We start from the raw sequence: 14,153 nt of genomic DNA, 5'->3' as shown, positions 1-14,153 counted from the left end.
CTTACATAGCCTCATCTACCAGAGGGCAGACAGCATAAGCAAGAAGAACTACAATCCTGGAGCCTGTGGAACAAAAACCACATTCACAGAAAGACAGACAAGATGAAAAGGCAGAGTAATATGTACCAGATGAAGGAACAAGATAAAACGCCAGAAAAACAACTAAATGAAGTGGAGACAGGCAACCTTCCAGAAAAAGAATTCAGAATAATGATAGTGAAGATGATCCAGAACCTCAGAAAAAGAATGGAGGCAACGATCGAGAAGATGTAAGAAATGTTTAACAAAGACCTAGAAGAATTAAAGGACAAACACCTAGAAGAATTAAAGAACAAACAAACAGAGATGAACAATACAATAAATGAAATGAAATATACGCTAGAAGGAATCAATAGCAGAATAACTGAGGCAGAAGAACGGATAAGTGACCTGGAAAACAGAATGGTGGAATTCACTGCTGCAGAACAGAATAAAGAAAAAAGAATGAAAAGAAATGAAGACAGCCTAAGAGACCTCTGGGAAAACATTAAACACACCAACATTCACATTATAGGGGTCCCAGAAGGAGAAGAGAGAGAGAAAGGACCCAAGAAAATATTTGAAGCGATTATCATCAAACACTTCCCTAAGATGGGAAAGGAAATAGCCACCCAAGTCCAAGAAGCACAGAGTCCCAGGCAGGATAAACCCAAGGAGAAACACACCGAGACACATAGTAATCAAACTGACAAAAATTAAAGATGAAGAAAAATTATTAAAACAAGGGAAAAATGACAAATAACATACAAGGGAACTCCCATAAGGTTAACAGCTGATTTCTCAGCAGAAACTCTACAAGCCAGACAGGAGTGGCATTATATATTTAAAGTGATGAAAGGGAAGAACCTAAAACCAAGATTACTCTACCCAGCAAGGATCTCATTCAGATTCGACGGAGAAATCAAAAACTTTACAGACAAGCAAAAGCTAAGAGAATTCAGCACCACCAAACCAGCTCTATAACAAATACTAAAGGAATTTCTCTAAGTGGGAAACACAAGAGAAGAAAAGGACCTACAAAAACAAACCCAAAATAATAGAAAATGGTAATAGGAACATACATATCAATAATTACCTTAGATGTGAATGTATTAAATGCTCCAACCAAAAGACACAGGTTTGCTGAATGGATACAAGAACAAGACCCATATAGAAGATGTCTACAACAGACCCACTTCAGACCTAGGGACACATACAGACTGAAAGTGAGGGGATGGAAAAAGATATTCCATGCAAATGGAAGTCAAAAGAAAGCTGGAGTAGCAATGCTCATATCAGACAAAATAGACTTTAAAATAAAGAATGTTACGACAGAAAGGAAGGACACTACATAATGATCAAGGGATCAATCCAAGAAAAAGATATAACAATTATAAATATATATGCTCCCAACATAGGAGCACCTCAATACATAAGGCAAATGCTAACATCTATAAAAGAGGAAATCAACAGTAACAAAATAATAGTGGGGGACTTAAACACCACACTTACACCAATGGACAGATCATCCAGACAGAAAATTAATAAGGAAACACAAGCTTCAAGTGACACAGTAGACCAGATAGATTTAATTGATATTTATAGGACATGCCATCCAAAAACAGCAGATTACACTTTCTTCTCAAGTGCACACGGAATATTCTCCAGGATGGATCATATCTTAGGTCACAAATCAAGCCTCGGTAAATTAAGAAAACTGAAATCGTTTCAAGCACCTTTTCCAACCACAATGCTATGAGATTAGAAATCAACTAAAGGGAAAAAAATATATAATACAAACACATGGAGGCTAAACAATACGTTACTAAATGACTAAGAGATCACTGAAGAAATCAAAGAGGAACTCAGTAAATACCGAGACAAATGACAACAAAAATACGATGATCCAAAACCTATGGGATGCAGCAAAAGCAGTTCTAAGAGGGAAGTTTATAGTAATACAATCCTACCTCAAGAAACAAGAAAAATCTCAAATAAACAATCTAACCTTACACCTAAAGGAACTAGAGAAAGAAGAACAAACAAAACCCAAAGTTAGCAGAAGGAAAGAAATCATAAAGATCAGAGCAGAAATAAATGAAAAGAAACAAAGAGAACAATAGCAAAGAGCAAGAAAACTAAAAGCTGGTTCTTTGAGAAGATAAACAAAACTGATAAACCTCTAGCCAGACTCATCAAGAAAAAGAGGGAGAGGACTCAAATCAATAAAATTAGAAACGACAAAGGATAAGTTACAATGGACACTGCAGAAATACAAAGCATCATAAGAGACTACTACAAGCTACTCTATGCCAATAAAATGGACAACCTGGAAGAAATGGACAAATTTTTAGAAAGGTATAACCTTCCAAGAGAGAACCAGGAAGAAATACAAAACATGAACAGACCAATCACAAGTGATGAAATTGAAACTGTGATTAAAAATTTTCCAACAAACAAAAGTCCAGGAGCAGATGGCTTCACAGGTGAATTCTATCAAACATTTAGAGAAGAGCTAACACCGGTCCTTCTTGAACTCTTCCAAAAAATTGCAGAGGAAGGAAACTCCCAAACTCAGTCCACCGTCATCCTGATACCAAAACCAGACAAAGGTACTACAAAAAAAGAAAATTATAGACCTGTATCACTGATAAATATAGATGCAAAAATGCTCAACAAAATACTAGCAAACAGAATCCACTAACACATTGAAAGAATCATATACCATGATCAAGTGGGATTTATCCCAGGGATGCAAAGATTCTTCAATATATGCAAATCAATCGATGTGATACACCATATTAATAGATTAAGGAATAAAAACCATATGATCATCTCAATAGATGCAGAAAACGCTTTTGACAAACTTCAAAACCCATTTATGATAAAAACTCTACAGAAGTGGGCATAGAGGGAACCTACCTCAACATAATAAAGGCCATATATGACAAACCCACAGCAAACATCATTCTCAATGGTGAAAAAATGAAAGCATTTCCTCTAAGATCAGGGACAAGACAAGGATGTCCACTCTCACCACTATTATTCAACATAGTTTTGGAAATCCTAGCCACGGCAATCAGAGAAGAAAAAGAAATAAAACGAATACAAATTGGAAAAGAAGAAGTAAAAATGTCACTGTTTGCAGATGACATGACACTATACATAGATAATCCTAAAGCTGCCACCAGAAAACTACTAGAGCTAATCAATGAATTTGGTGAAGTTGCAGGATACAAAATTAATGCACAGAAATCTCTCACATTCCTATACACTAACAACAAAAGATCAGAAAGAGAAATTAAGGATACAATCCCATTGACCATTGCAACAAAAAAAATAAAATACCTAGGAATAAACCTACCTAAGGAGGTAAAAGACCTGTACTCAGAAAACTATAAGACACTTTAGAAAGAAATCAAAGATGACACAAACAGATGGAGAGATATATATACCATGTTCTTGGATTGGAAGAATCAATATTGTGAAAATGACTATACTACCCAAAGCAATCTACAGATTCAATGCAATCCCTATCAAATTACCAATGGCATTTTTCACAGAACTAAAACAAAAAATCTTAAAATTTGTATGGAGACACAAAAGTCCCCAAATAGCCAAAGCAATCTTGAGGGAAAAAAGCAGAGCTGGAGGAATCAGACTCCCTGACTTCAGACTATACTACAAACCTACAGTAATCTAGACAATATGGTGGGCTTCCCTGGTGGCGCAGTGGTTGAGAGTCCGCCTGCCGATGCAGGGGACACGGGTTCATGCCCCGGTCCGGGAAGATCCTACGTGCCGTGGAGCGGCTGGGCCCGTGAGCCATGGCCGCTGAGCCTGCACGTCCGGAGCCTGTGCTCCGCAACGGGAGAGGCCACAACAGTGAGAGGCCTGTGTACTGCAAAAAAATAAAATAAAATAATAATAATAATAGTGTATCAATATTGGCTTATCGATTGTAGCAAATATACTGGCTTATCAGTTGTAACCCTAACCTAAGATGGTAATAATGTGAGAAACTGTGTGTCGGGAGATAGGGTATATGAGACTCTACTTTCTGCACAATTTTTCTGTAAACCTGAAACTGCTCTTGAAAATAAAGTCTATTAATTAAAAAAAAAATAAGCAAAGTCAAAGACAAAAAATATTTGCAACTTTTATCACAAAGGACTAATATCATGAATGTATAAAGAGTCAAAAAAAAAGGGAAAAGAAAAGGACTAACAATATGAATGAAAAAAATGGGAAAAGATACAACAGCTAATTCACAAAAAATAAATGCAAAAGTCCTTTAAACACATGAAGAGATCCTAGACTCCATTCAAGTAAAAGAGATGCAAATTAAAACTATCCCGTGATACTATTTCTCACGTATCAGACTGGTAAATATTCATAAATATGACAAGCACTCTGACCAGAGACCGTGGGGAAGAGGCATTTGCATACACTGCTGTTAAAAATGCAAACCAGTACAACGTCTAGGAAAGGGAATTTGCAATGCCAACTGAAATCCCACGTGCATTTTCCTTTGACTCAGTAATCCCACTTCTAGAAATCTATCCCAGAGACATTGGAAAGAAAAGCGACACAGTGTTTGTGCAAGGCGTGGTAGCATTATGCGTGATACCAAAACCTTGGAAACAACCCAAATATCCATCCACAGGCTGAATAAAATGAGGTGTACACCTTCATGAAGCACTATACCTGGCACTGTAAAAAGTCACAAGGAAGGTCTCTAAGTATGGATATGGAGAGATCTCCTATATATTGTTAGGTGAAAAAAAAAATCAAGGTGCAGAAAAGTGTCTGTAGTATACCATCTTTGGGGCTTATCTTTTCAAAAAGAAACAATGGAAGGATAAAGAAAATGAATACAAAAAGCTTGTCTGGGGGAAGGTGGAATTGGGTGAGTGAAACAAGAACAGAAGCTAGACTTCTTGAGATGTACCTTGTTTCATAGTTTTCACTTTGGGGTCATGTGAGTGTTTACATAAATAAACACAAAATTATTAACACGCATCCCCATTTTCCTGGTTCCAGGTCACTGCACACTGCTGTGACAAACATCCTTACACGTCGGACCCTTCATTTCTATGGGATTCTAGAGGTCATGTGTTTTTTAACTTTACATTATGGAATTGTCAAGCATACAGACATAGAAAAAATGTATAACAAACCTAACATACATTAAACAGCTGGCAGAACCTCACACAGAAAGCATGACTCTGTGGCTTTTCAATGCAGTATTCTGATTGTGTATACCTGGTGGAATATGCCTTAAAGACACGAAAGAACAACAAAATAATTGGAAACTGGCCGTGAGAGCCAAAACCTGAAAGGGCTCCCACTGATCTAAGTGGGAGCAATTTGAGCATTTAAAAGAATAATGAATGCAATGGATTGAAACCCATGAAATATATAAAATCTATGAATTCATAATTATACTGAAAAAAATTGGTCGCCATTGGAGAGTATGAGGGTGTCATTTATTCTGTCTTTCCTATACAGACTGTATTCAGGAAAGCCAAAAAAGTTCATGAGGAAAAGTTTATTTTCCTAGAAGAATTCCAGCCAATCATTTCAGAAGGAATGACAGAGCTAGAAAATCACCATCTGTGACATCTCATGGAACGACGGCTCTAGGCTGTGTCATTAGTCCATGTTTAGACCAGTCGGTGGAAGGCTGGTGGATGACTCCATCATGGAGTGATCAGACTGACACGCTCTGAACCCACTGGTCAATATTAGCTACCCCTGGGGTTTGCATATGTGGATTATGTGTCTGGGTGAACACACAGGCCTATGGAGTCTGTGCATATAGATAAGCATGGGAAAAGACAACGCTGGGTCAGCAGCCTACTGGGTGGGGAATCTGGATGGGGCAGTCCCATTGTGCAAAGCTCTGTCATGTGTGCATGAAGAAAGGCGTAAGTCACCAGAGCACGTACCATGGGCTCCGCTCAGAAAACTCCACGTGGAAAAGCCTCCCGTGTTCCCAGCACCCCAGCCCTGGCTGCACAGACCATGGGCTGAGTCCTGAGGCTCTACAACAGGAGGACGGGACGCCAATACAAATGGTTAATGCTGGGAGCAGATGCGTTTCTGCAGGATTTTATTACAAAGTCTGGTTCACCAGGAACTGGCACCACACTCAGGCCCTGAGGAGAGCAAAATACCAGACAGACGGACCCCAGAGGGGGCCAGACCGGGGGAGGAGAGATGGGGGGAAAACTGAGTCAGCTCAGGCACTGGTCAACTACAAGGGCTCTTCAGGACCTACTGGGAATTATCCGAGCGCCCAGTAAGCCCTGATGGAAGGGTGCGTTCTTACCACATGTCTCCAGGGGTTAAATGCACAGGCTGGAGAAGGAAGGGCATAAAGGGAGCGGGGCTGCTCCTGGACGTAAGAAAGTGACCATCCAGGGCCGTGTCTGCTCGGATGGGCCCTGGAAGACAGGTGAGTCTTGATCCAACACTATGCCTTAGAGTTTAGGTTCACAATATGGTGGCTCTGATCTGAATTCCAGCAAAATGAGTTAGTTCCTTGAGCACCAAAAATCTCTCATTGTAAGGTGGTCTAGAGATGAGAAACCCCTGTACCCAATAATGCAGAGATGGTACAAGGTCCAGATCTATTTACATCTGTCTTCAGAATTTAACGATTTGGCAAGATGATACATATGTAAGTGGTCCATAAACTGCAGGGCACTGTACAACTATCGGCACCTCTGCTACAGGATGCCTTGGACTTTTAACTTGGTGAAAGAGACCGGCGTGAATAAAAACGTTGGTGCTTTCCTAATGTCAGTCTCTAAGTTCCAGCCAGCTATGCCATTTCAGATGGCTGAAATTTAATTCAAGTGAACAAGAGGTCAAGCCTGAAGGAAGGGTGCAGAGAGAGGAAACAGGGTGGGGAAGAAACCACGATGAGGGACCTCAGAGCTTTCCCGGAGGTGCTGAAATGGGAAATAATTAACCTTTGGAAAGCCTGCAAGGTGACCTGGTATCTTCTGCCCCTGCCCGGCCGCCCAGGCTGGAAGGTTAATTAGTTTGCCCTGTACGGAAGGGCCAGGCCTAAAATTTAGAAGCACTGGCTGGACGCCTCACGTGCCCTCCTCCTGAGCAGAAGTCAGAGAGGGGGGTGCTCTCTCCATGGGGGTGACCCACCCACAGGGGTGGAGCTCACCCCACCCCAGTCCTCATCCCCTCCATTACCCCCGGGGGCCACCCGAGGGCGCTCCTATGGTGTTCTGCCAGCGGCGCCCACCATCTGTCCTCCTGCCGCGGACATCAGTTGGCGCCACTCTGGGGCCAGTGCTATTTTCTGGCCACGGTCTCGTCAGTGTCACCACCCTCCCTTGCAGACACCCGAATTCTGAGAGGAAGCTGCCGTTTACCAGGGAAGAGGCCTTGCCCTCTGGGCCAGCTGGCTCTGCGACCTGGCGGCCCTGCCAGGATGCATCCTCCCCACTCCAAAGGAGGCTCCAGAGGTGAAGGAATCTGTCAGAACTTGTTTTTCTGTGATAATTAGTGCTCTGGTTTCCAGTTGTGTTAAATGGGGTACTTGAGTCCTTGCCTCACCGGGAGCTGGAAAAAGAACTCTCCATTTTCTACGCTTGTCCTTCAACAACTACGAGTTTCCACTCTGGAAGCAAAATAGAGTCGCCTAGGGTGCTTTAAAAAATACTCATGGAGGTCCCACCCCCAGGCCAATTAAATCAGAATTTCTCAGGGTGTGACGCTGGCATCAGTATTTTTTAATACACCCCAAGTATTCTCGTGTGGAGCCAGGGTTGAGAACCACTGAGGGGAAAATACACCAACAGCCCTGATAACGCAGCGCCAGATGTGCGGCTCCAATACTTGTTCAGGACTCGTCAAGACTGCCCTTCATTTCCTGGAGTGGCTATTCTCAGGCTCCCAATTCTGCCTGACCTCTGACCCTCCCGGCACAAGATCCAGCCTCCAGTGCACTGAATCCAACTCCAGATGCCAGGCCAGCCCAGTCTCCGGACCCAACTTGTGGTCTGGTTTCTCCAGACAAAGCCAGCCCCACACGCCCCTCATCAGGCCCTTCCCTGCTCCTCCCCCTCTGCATGGGGTCTCCGGCCGAAACACAGATGCACACTTGGCCCCTCGCTCTTTGACAACGTGGACATGCCCGGCCCCGGGTTCTCGTCACCCCCGATGTCTGCAGGAACGCTGGCTGGGGCCGTGCTGGTGAGGAGAACACAGAGCACCTCCAGGGTGGGGCCTTGGCCCCATTCCTGTTGCCCACTGGCTGCTCCGGACCCAGCCCAGGCTGGGGTGTGTGTACAGGAGCTGTCCCGGGGGTGAGAGCTGCCGTGAGGATGCTTGTTACCAGCCTCCTACCAACAGCCCTGGACCCCCAGCATCGTCTGCCAGTCCAGCCCAGTCCTGGGCTCCACAGCTCCAATGTCCCACTGCCGGTGACACCTGCTTGAACCAGTACAAGTTCTAGGAGTAACAGTCAGCTCATGGTGCAGACTCATCCAGGTGAGCCCTGACCTGATCAATTCGGGAATCACCAATCCAAGGACACAACGAGGGCACTCCCAGGCTGGACCTCCTGGCTCCCCGCAGAGTTCCCTGCTGTCGTTTCTGAGAGCAATCAAGGTATTGGAAAGGCCCCGTTACAGGTTCAATTATGTCTCCCACAAATTCCTATGTCCAAGTAATAACCTTCAGTACTTCAGAACGTGATTTCACTTAGAAACAGTCGGTGCTGATGTAATTAGTTACGATGAGGTCATGCTGTGGACTCAACCTAATATGGCTGGTGTCCTTCTACGAAGAGGGATATTTGGACACAGACACAGAGGGAGAAGGCCATGTGATGACAAAGGTAGAGATTAGAGTGACACAGCTGTAAACCAAGGAGCACCAGGGGTTGCCAGGAGCCACCGGAAAGAGGTGGGAAGCAAGGATGGCGCCTCCCCTGCAGGTTTCAGAGGGAGTGTGGCCCTGCCGACACCTCATTTCAGATTTCTAGACTCCAGATCCACGAAAAAATGAGTTTCTGTTGTTTTAAGTCACCCAGTTTGCGATACTTTATCAGGGCAGGTCTAGGAAATGAAGACAAGAGGTAAACTCAGGCCTGGTTTTTCAGTTTCTCCTTCGAGTGAGTTTCTACAGGTTAGGATGCTTGCACATGTAACAACCAAAACCCACTCTGACTGGTTTAGACAACAAAGGGGATTTGTTCTATATATCCAGTTGCTTGATAAAAAGAGATCTGCATGCTGACAGTAATCATCAGATGACTATATGAACACGGAGAATTACACAGGGGGACTTGTGTTACTGAGGTTGGGGTGTGGGTACAGCTTTATCATCTCAGACAGAAGACTCTTTCCTCTGAAAATGTGCATTCAACTTACTTCATGGGTTTCCTAGAACAAAACCATCCTTTACATTTGTGGATTGGAAGGGGATTTAGTATTGGAGTCATCCTCAAAAATTCCACACCAGCTTTAGCCTCTTGAGACAAAAGTCTCCCAGCAGGTTTTAGAATCCAGTATGTTCTACCAAGATTTCAAAACTCTTAGTTAGAGCTGTACTGTAGCCAGGGCAGCATCCACTGTGCGTGTGTGTGTGTGTGTGTGTGTGTGTGTGTATGTGTGTGTGTGACAGTTAATAAGCCTTTGGTAGAATAGTCTGAATTTTTCCTCAAACAGTAATTCTCCAGTTCCTTTTCTGATTTATTTCTCGAGCACCATCACCGAGCTCTACCCAGGTGGGACAGTATCTGGAGGCAAAGCATTCCTCAGCACTAGTTCACCACAGGGCTGTAAACATGCAAATTCTCAGGAGTCCAGACACCAGATATCCCAGCCCTGCACACACTGGTGCTGTCAGAGAGAGAACTACAGACTCTTGCTTGAGTTTCTCCAGCAAGGGAACAAAAGCCACAAAGAGTGCTGGACACTTTGCTCAATCCTGTGGGCACGTGTTATACACTAATTGATGCTTTTGCCACCTGGCAGTGCGCTGTTTTGAGCAATTGTATGTCTATAGGAAATAATCAAGTGATTCATTTTTATCTTGAAAACGGCAGTAGTCAACATACATTCTATCAATATTGCCTTTTGTCCCCAGCTTCTGGCTCCAATATATTTTTTTTTTGCAGTACGCGGGCCTCTCACTGTTGTGGCCTCTCCCGCTGCGGAGCACAGGCTCCGGACGCGCAGGCTCAGCGGCCATGGCTCACGGGCCCAGCCGCTCCGCGGCATGTGGGATCTTCCCAGACCGGGGCACGAATCCATGTCCCCTGCATCAGCAGGCGGACTCTCAACCACTGCGCCACCAGGGAAGCCCTGCCTCCAATATTTAATTGTAATGTATTGTAGTTGCAACAAGTTGAATCAACTGAGATTGAAAAATGAGATGTTAAAAAAAAAAAGTGGAAAAACATATCTTTGCGGTCAATATTCATTTTGCAAAGGGTTTTTTTTTTCTGTAAGGAAGCCTGCCAAGAGTGGGAAAGACAATGAAGACAGAAAGTGATTCACTGAATCAGCAGCTTCAGAGAGGTCAGAAGGAGACAGAACTGGCCCTTGTACTTGGCAAAGAGAAGAGAGTCAAGAGGTTGGCTGGAAGCCCCGGAAATGCATCCTGTGAGACAAAGAGAGGGGTGTGTGTGACCACGCAGTGGTCAGGAGGATGGGGTGGATGCCACACTGCTGGGGGAGGGAGAGGTGCCCCCAGCCTCCTAGGACATGACCTCCGCCCTCCCACACCTTGGCTCCCATCAGGGCCCCTTCCCTTTCCTGGAAGTCAATGTTCCCTTTATGTCAACAACCTCTCCATGACCTTAATATTCTCCACCCGCCAGGCTTCTGCTTGGGTTGTCCCAGAAGTGACCTTTTGGTCAGAAACTCCTCAGTAAGAAGATTGGATCCATGGGGTCACTCACCTGGGACCCCTGGCACTTAGTTCACCAGACTAAGAAAGCTGAGGCTAGAAGATGTTGTCAAACAAAATCTCCCTAGACTTTCTCCAGAAATCATGTCCTGGAATTATCCCAAGCATTTTTTTTTTTTTTTTGGCTGTGTTGGGTCTTCGTTGCTGTGCACAGGCTTTCTCTAGTTGCGATGAGCAGAGGCTATTCTTCGTTGCGGTGCACGGGCTTCTCATTGTGGTGGCTTTTCTTGTCGTGGAGCACGGGCTCTAGGTGCGTGGGCTTCAGTAGTTGTGGCTCGTGGGCTCAGTAGTTGTGGCTCATGGGCTCAGTGGTTGTGGCTCGTGGGCTCTAGAGCGCAGGCTCAGTAGTTGTGGTTCACAGGCTTAGTTGCTCCGCAGCTTGTGGGATCTTCCCGGACCAGGGCTCGAACCCGTGTCCCCTGCATTGGCAGGCGGATTCTTAACCACTGCACCACCAGGGAAGTCCCCAAGCATTTTGTAATCCCACCTCGACCTTCCAAAAAGTCTCAGTGAAGGAGGAGGAAGTCATTTATGCGTCCGTTGGACATTTGTTATTGTCACCTGCCATGTGTGGGCCTGGTACTTTGGGTCGTATTTGGGATACTTCATGAAGACAGGCAAGTTTCTACTCTCATGAAGCTTACAACATAATGAAGGGATGCTGAACAAAGGAATACACAAACTCGTTTCAGTATTGACAAAGGATATGAAGAAATTAAAATGCAGCCATGCAGTACAGGGTGACTTCGAAGCGGCCACCTCAGTGTGGGTGGTCAAGAAGAGCCTTCTGAAGGGGTGATATCTGAGCCAAGATCAGAACAGAGAAGGAGGCAGACATGAGACCATCTAAGGAAGAGGATATAATGGATCTAAGTGGGAAGATGCTCATCTTGTTCAGCAGGAAGGAAGCCAGTGTGAAGTGACTGGTGACTCTCAACAGAGGCGCTTTTTCCCACCAGGGGATACTGGACAATTGTGTTGCCACACTGGGGGAGGGTGCTGCTGGCAGCTAGTGGGTAGGGGTGGAGATGACGCTAAACATCCTATAGTGCACAGGGCAGCCGCCCATGATGAAGAATTATCTGGACCAAAATGTCACTGGTGCTGAGGTTAGAGGGTAAACTCGAGTGTAAGAGTGGCAAAGGTGGGCAGGGAGGTGATGGGGCCGTATTGGGCTGTGCAGCCCTCATGAGGAATTGGGGTCACTCTAGAATGATGGAGCCCACTAGAGACTGCTCCTCTGGAGCCCGGCATGGTCTTCTCTCTTGCACTGATGGTTCTGGTGGAAAATTAACAGGAGTGGTACCACAACAGACCCTCATATAGAAGCCCAAACAAGAGAGAAGGGTGGCTTCGACGCGCAGGGGAGATGCAGAGACATGGATGGTTTGGGGATATGCTCTCAAGATGAAACAGACAGCTCTGTCGGTGAACTGGCTTGTGTGCAGCGGTGGGGGAAAGAGGAATCATGCATGATTCCTGAGATGTTCGCTGGAGCAACTGGATGGTTACTTGTGACATTTTTGTAACGAGAAAGACTAAGAGAGGATTCTTTTGCGGTAAAAAACCAGAAGTTCTGTTTTTGGATGCGATGAGTTTGTGACACTTATTAAACATCCACATGCAGAGATACGGCAGACAGTGGGCTATCACCATATAGATGGTATTTAAAGTAGATAAGACGCACTAAAATCCATCAATTGTGTGCCGGTTTATAGTAGACTACTTAAACAGTAATACTAACTTCAATATCAAAGGGGAAAAAAAAAGGCAATATCAAAAATATCACATTGTCCTGCCTCTTGCAGTTTGCATAGAAAAAGTTGGTTAAGCTCTAATAATATATGATTCTTGGAAGAATAATTTTTTTAAAAGAGGCAGGACAATGTGAACTAAGAAGATGTTGACAAATACAGAATGATCCAGCAAAAGAGTTAAAATCAGGGCTCACAGAACTTGAACTTCTTTGTGGCACCCCAACTTCACTTTCCTGATTCAATCGTCCCCCTGGTGGGGTTGCTGTTATCCCACTTCTCCGTGAGCCACCTCCCAAGCATCCGCAAGGACCACTGAAGAAAATGCCCCTCTGTGAAGCCATCTCTGTTCCTGACCCGAGTGGCTGTTCTTTTCTGTGCATTTGAGACACCTGAAATCCAGTCCTTCCCACAAGCCAGGCCTATGTTAATGTCGTATCCTCTCATTGAGTGCTATGACTATGTACTATGAACCCCAGTTTGCAGACCAAGTAACTAAAGCACTGGGAGGTGAAATTGCCAAGGTCACCCAGCTAGTCAGAGGCAGAGTCAGGATCTGAACTCAAGGCTGTCTACTCCAGAACTCCTGCTCCTATTATTTTTTCAATGACTGTTTTCCTCCACTAGACTTTCAAGTCCTTAAAGAACAAATCAAGCCACACTGGGTTCACGGTGAATACCAAGTGCCCTAGGTTTGCAAAGTGCCCCATGTTTGGAAGTAGTCTTGACATTTGAAATTCTACCGTGAAATCACAGCTACAAGTTTCAGTCTCTAGGCATTTACAACTCAGGCCACTGAAATCTGCTATAAACCACCAGTCACTAAAGGAACACCTTGCAGAGAGGAAAAGTAAAAATCTTGATTTTTCTTCTTGAAGCTGAGATGTTTATTTAAAAATCAGCCCAAAGCTGTATCAGAATTTACTCTTTACCGAATTTCCTTTCTTTTTCCAGGAAGAAAAAAAATATATCACTTTCCCCTTTTGTAGCAGGTTCTATGGGGAATTCCCTGGTGGTCCAGTGGTTAGGACTCGGCACTTTCACTGCCGAGGCCCCGGGTTCTATCCCTGGTCAGGGAACTAAGATCCTGCAAGCCACACAGTATGGCCAAAAATAAAACATAATAACAATAAATAAATTGTAGCAGGTGCTCTGACCTCATCACTGTCCTCCCTCAGACAACACTGCCCCACCCACTGACCTTCACCATCGTTATGGGGCCGCATTTACTCTACAACTGGAAACCAAAGCACATCTTCCTACACTGCAGACAGTAACAGCTTAGGTCCCTACCTCTTGCTCCAACTGTTCATAAATTTTAAGCAGGATAATAGCAAAGATGTTCACTGCAGTGTTATTTAAAACAGCAAATAGCTAGAAACCATCCAAATGACCACCATTATTGATGTAGTTGATCAAATTGTGATACATTCA

At 44.4% G+C, this 14,153-nt stretch overlaps 1 non-coding gene across 1 annotated transcript; it reads left to right on the top strand.

Annotated features, from left to right (window-relative positions):
- Positions 1–13,725: 13,725 nt before the first annotated feature.
- On the top strand, positions 13,726–13,798 carry TRNAE-UUC (transfer RNA glutamic acid (anticodon UUC)). Its single transcript has one exon. It is a non-coding gene; the product is annotated as a tRNA-Glu (tRNA).
- The last annotated feature ends 355 nt before the right edge of the window (positions 13,799–14,153 follow it).

The sequence above is a fragment of the Globicephala melas genome, chromosome 13 (assembly GCF_963455315.2).
Source record: "Globicephala melas chromosome 13, mGloMel1.2, whole genome shotgun sequence".
NCBI classification, from domain to species: Eukaryota; Metazoa; Chordata; class Mammalia; order Artiodactyla; family Delphinidae; genus Globicephala; species Globicephala melas.
This window is presented reverse-complemented; position numbering and strand designations above follow the sequence as displayed.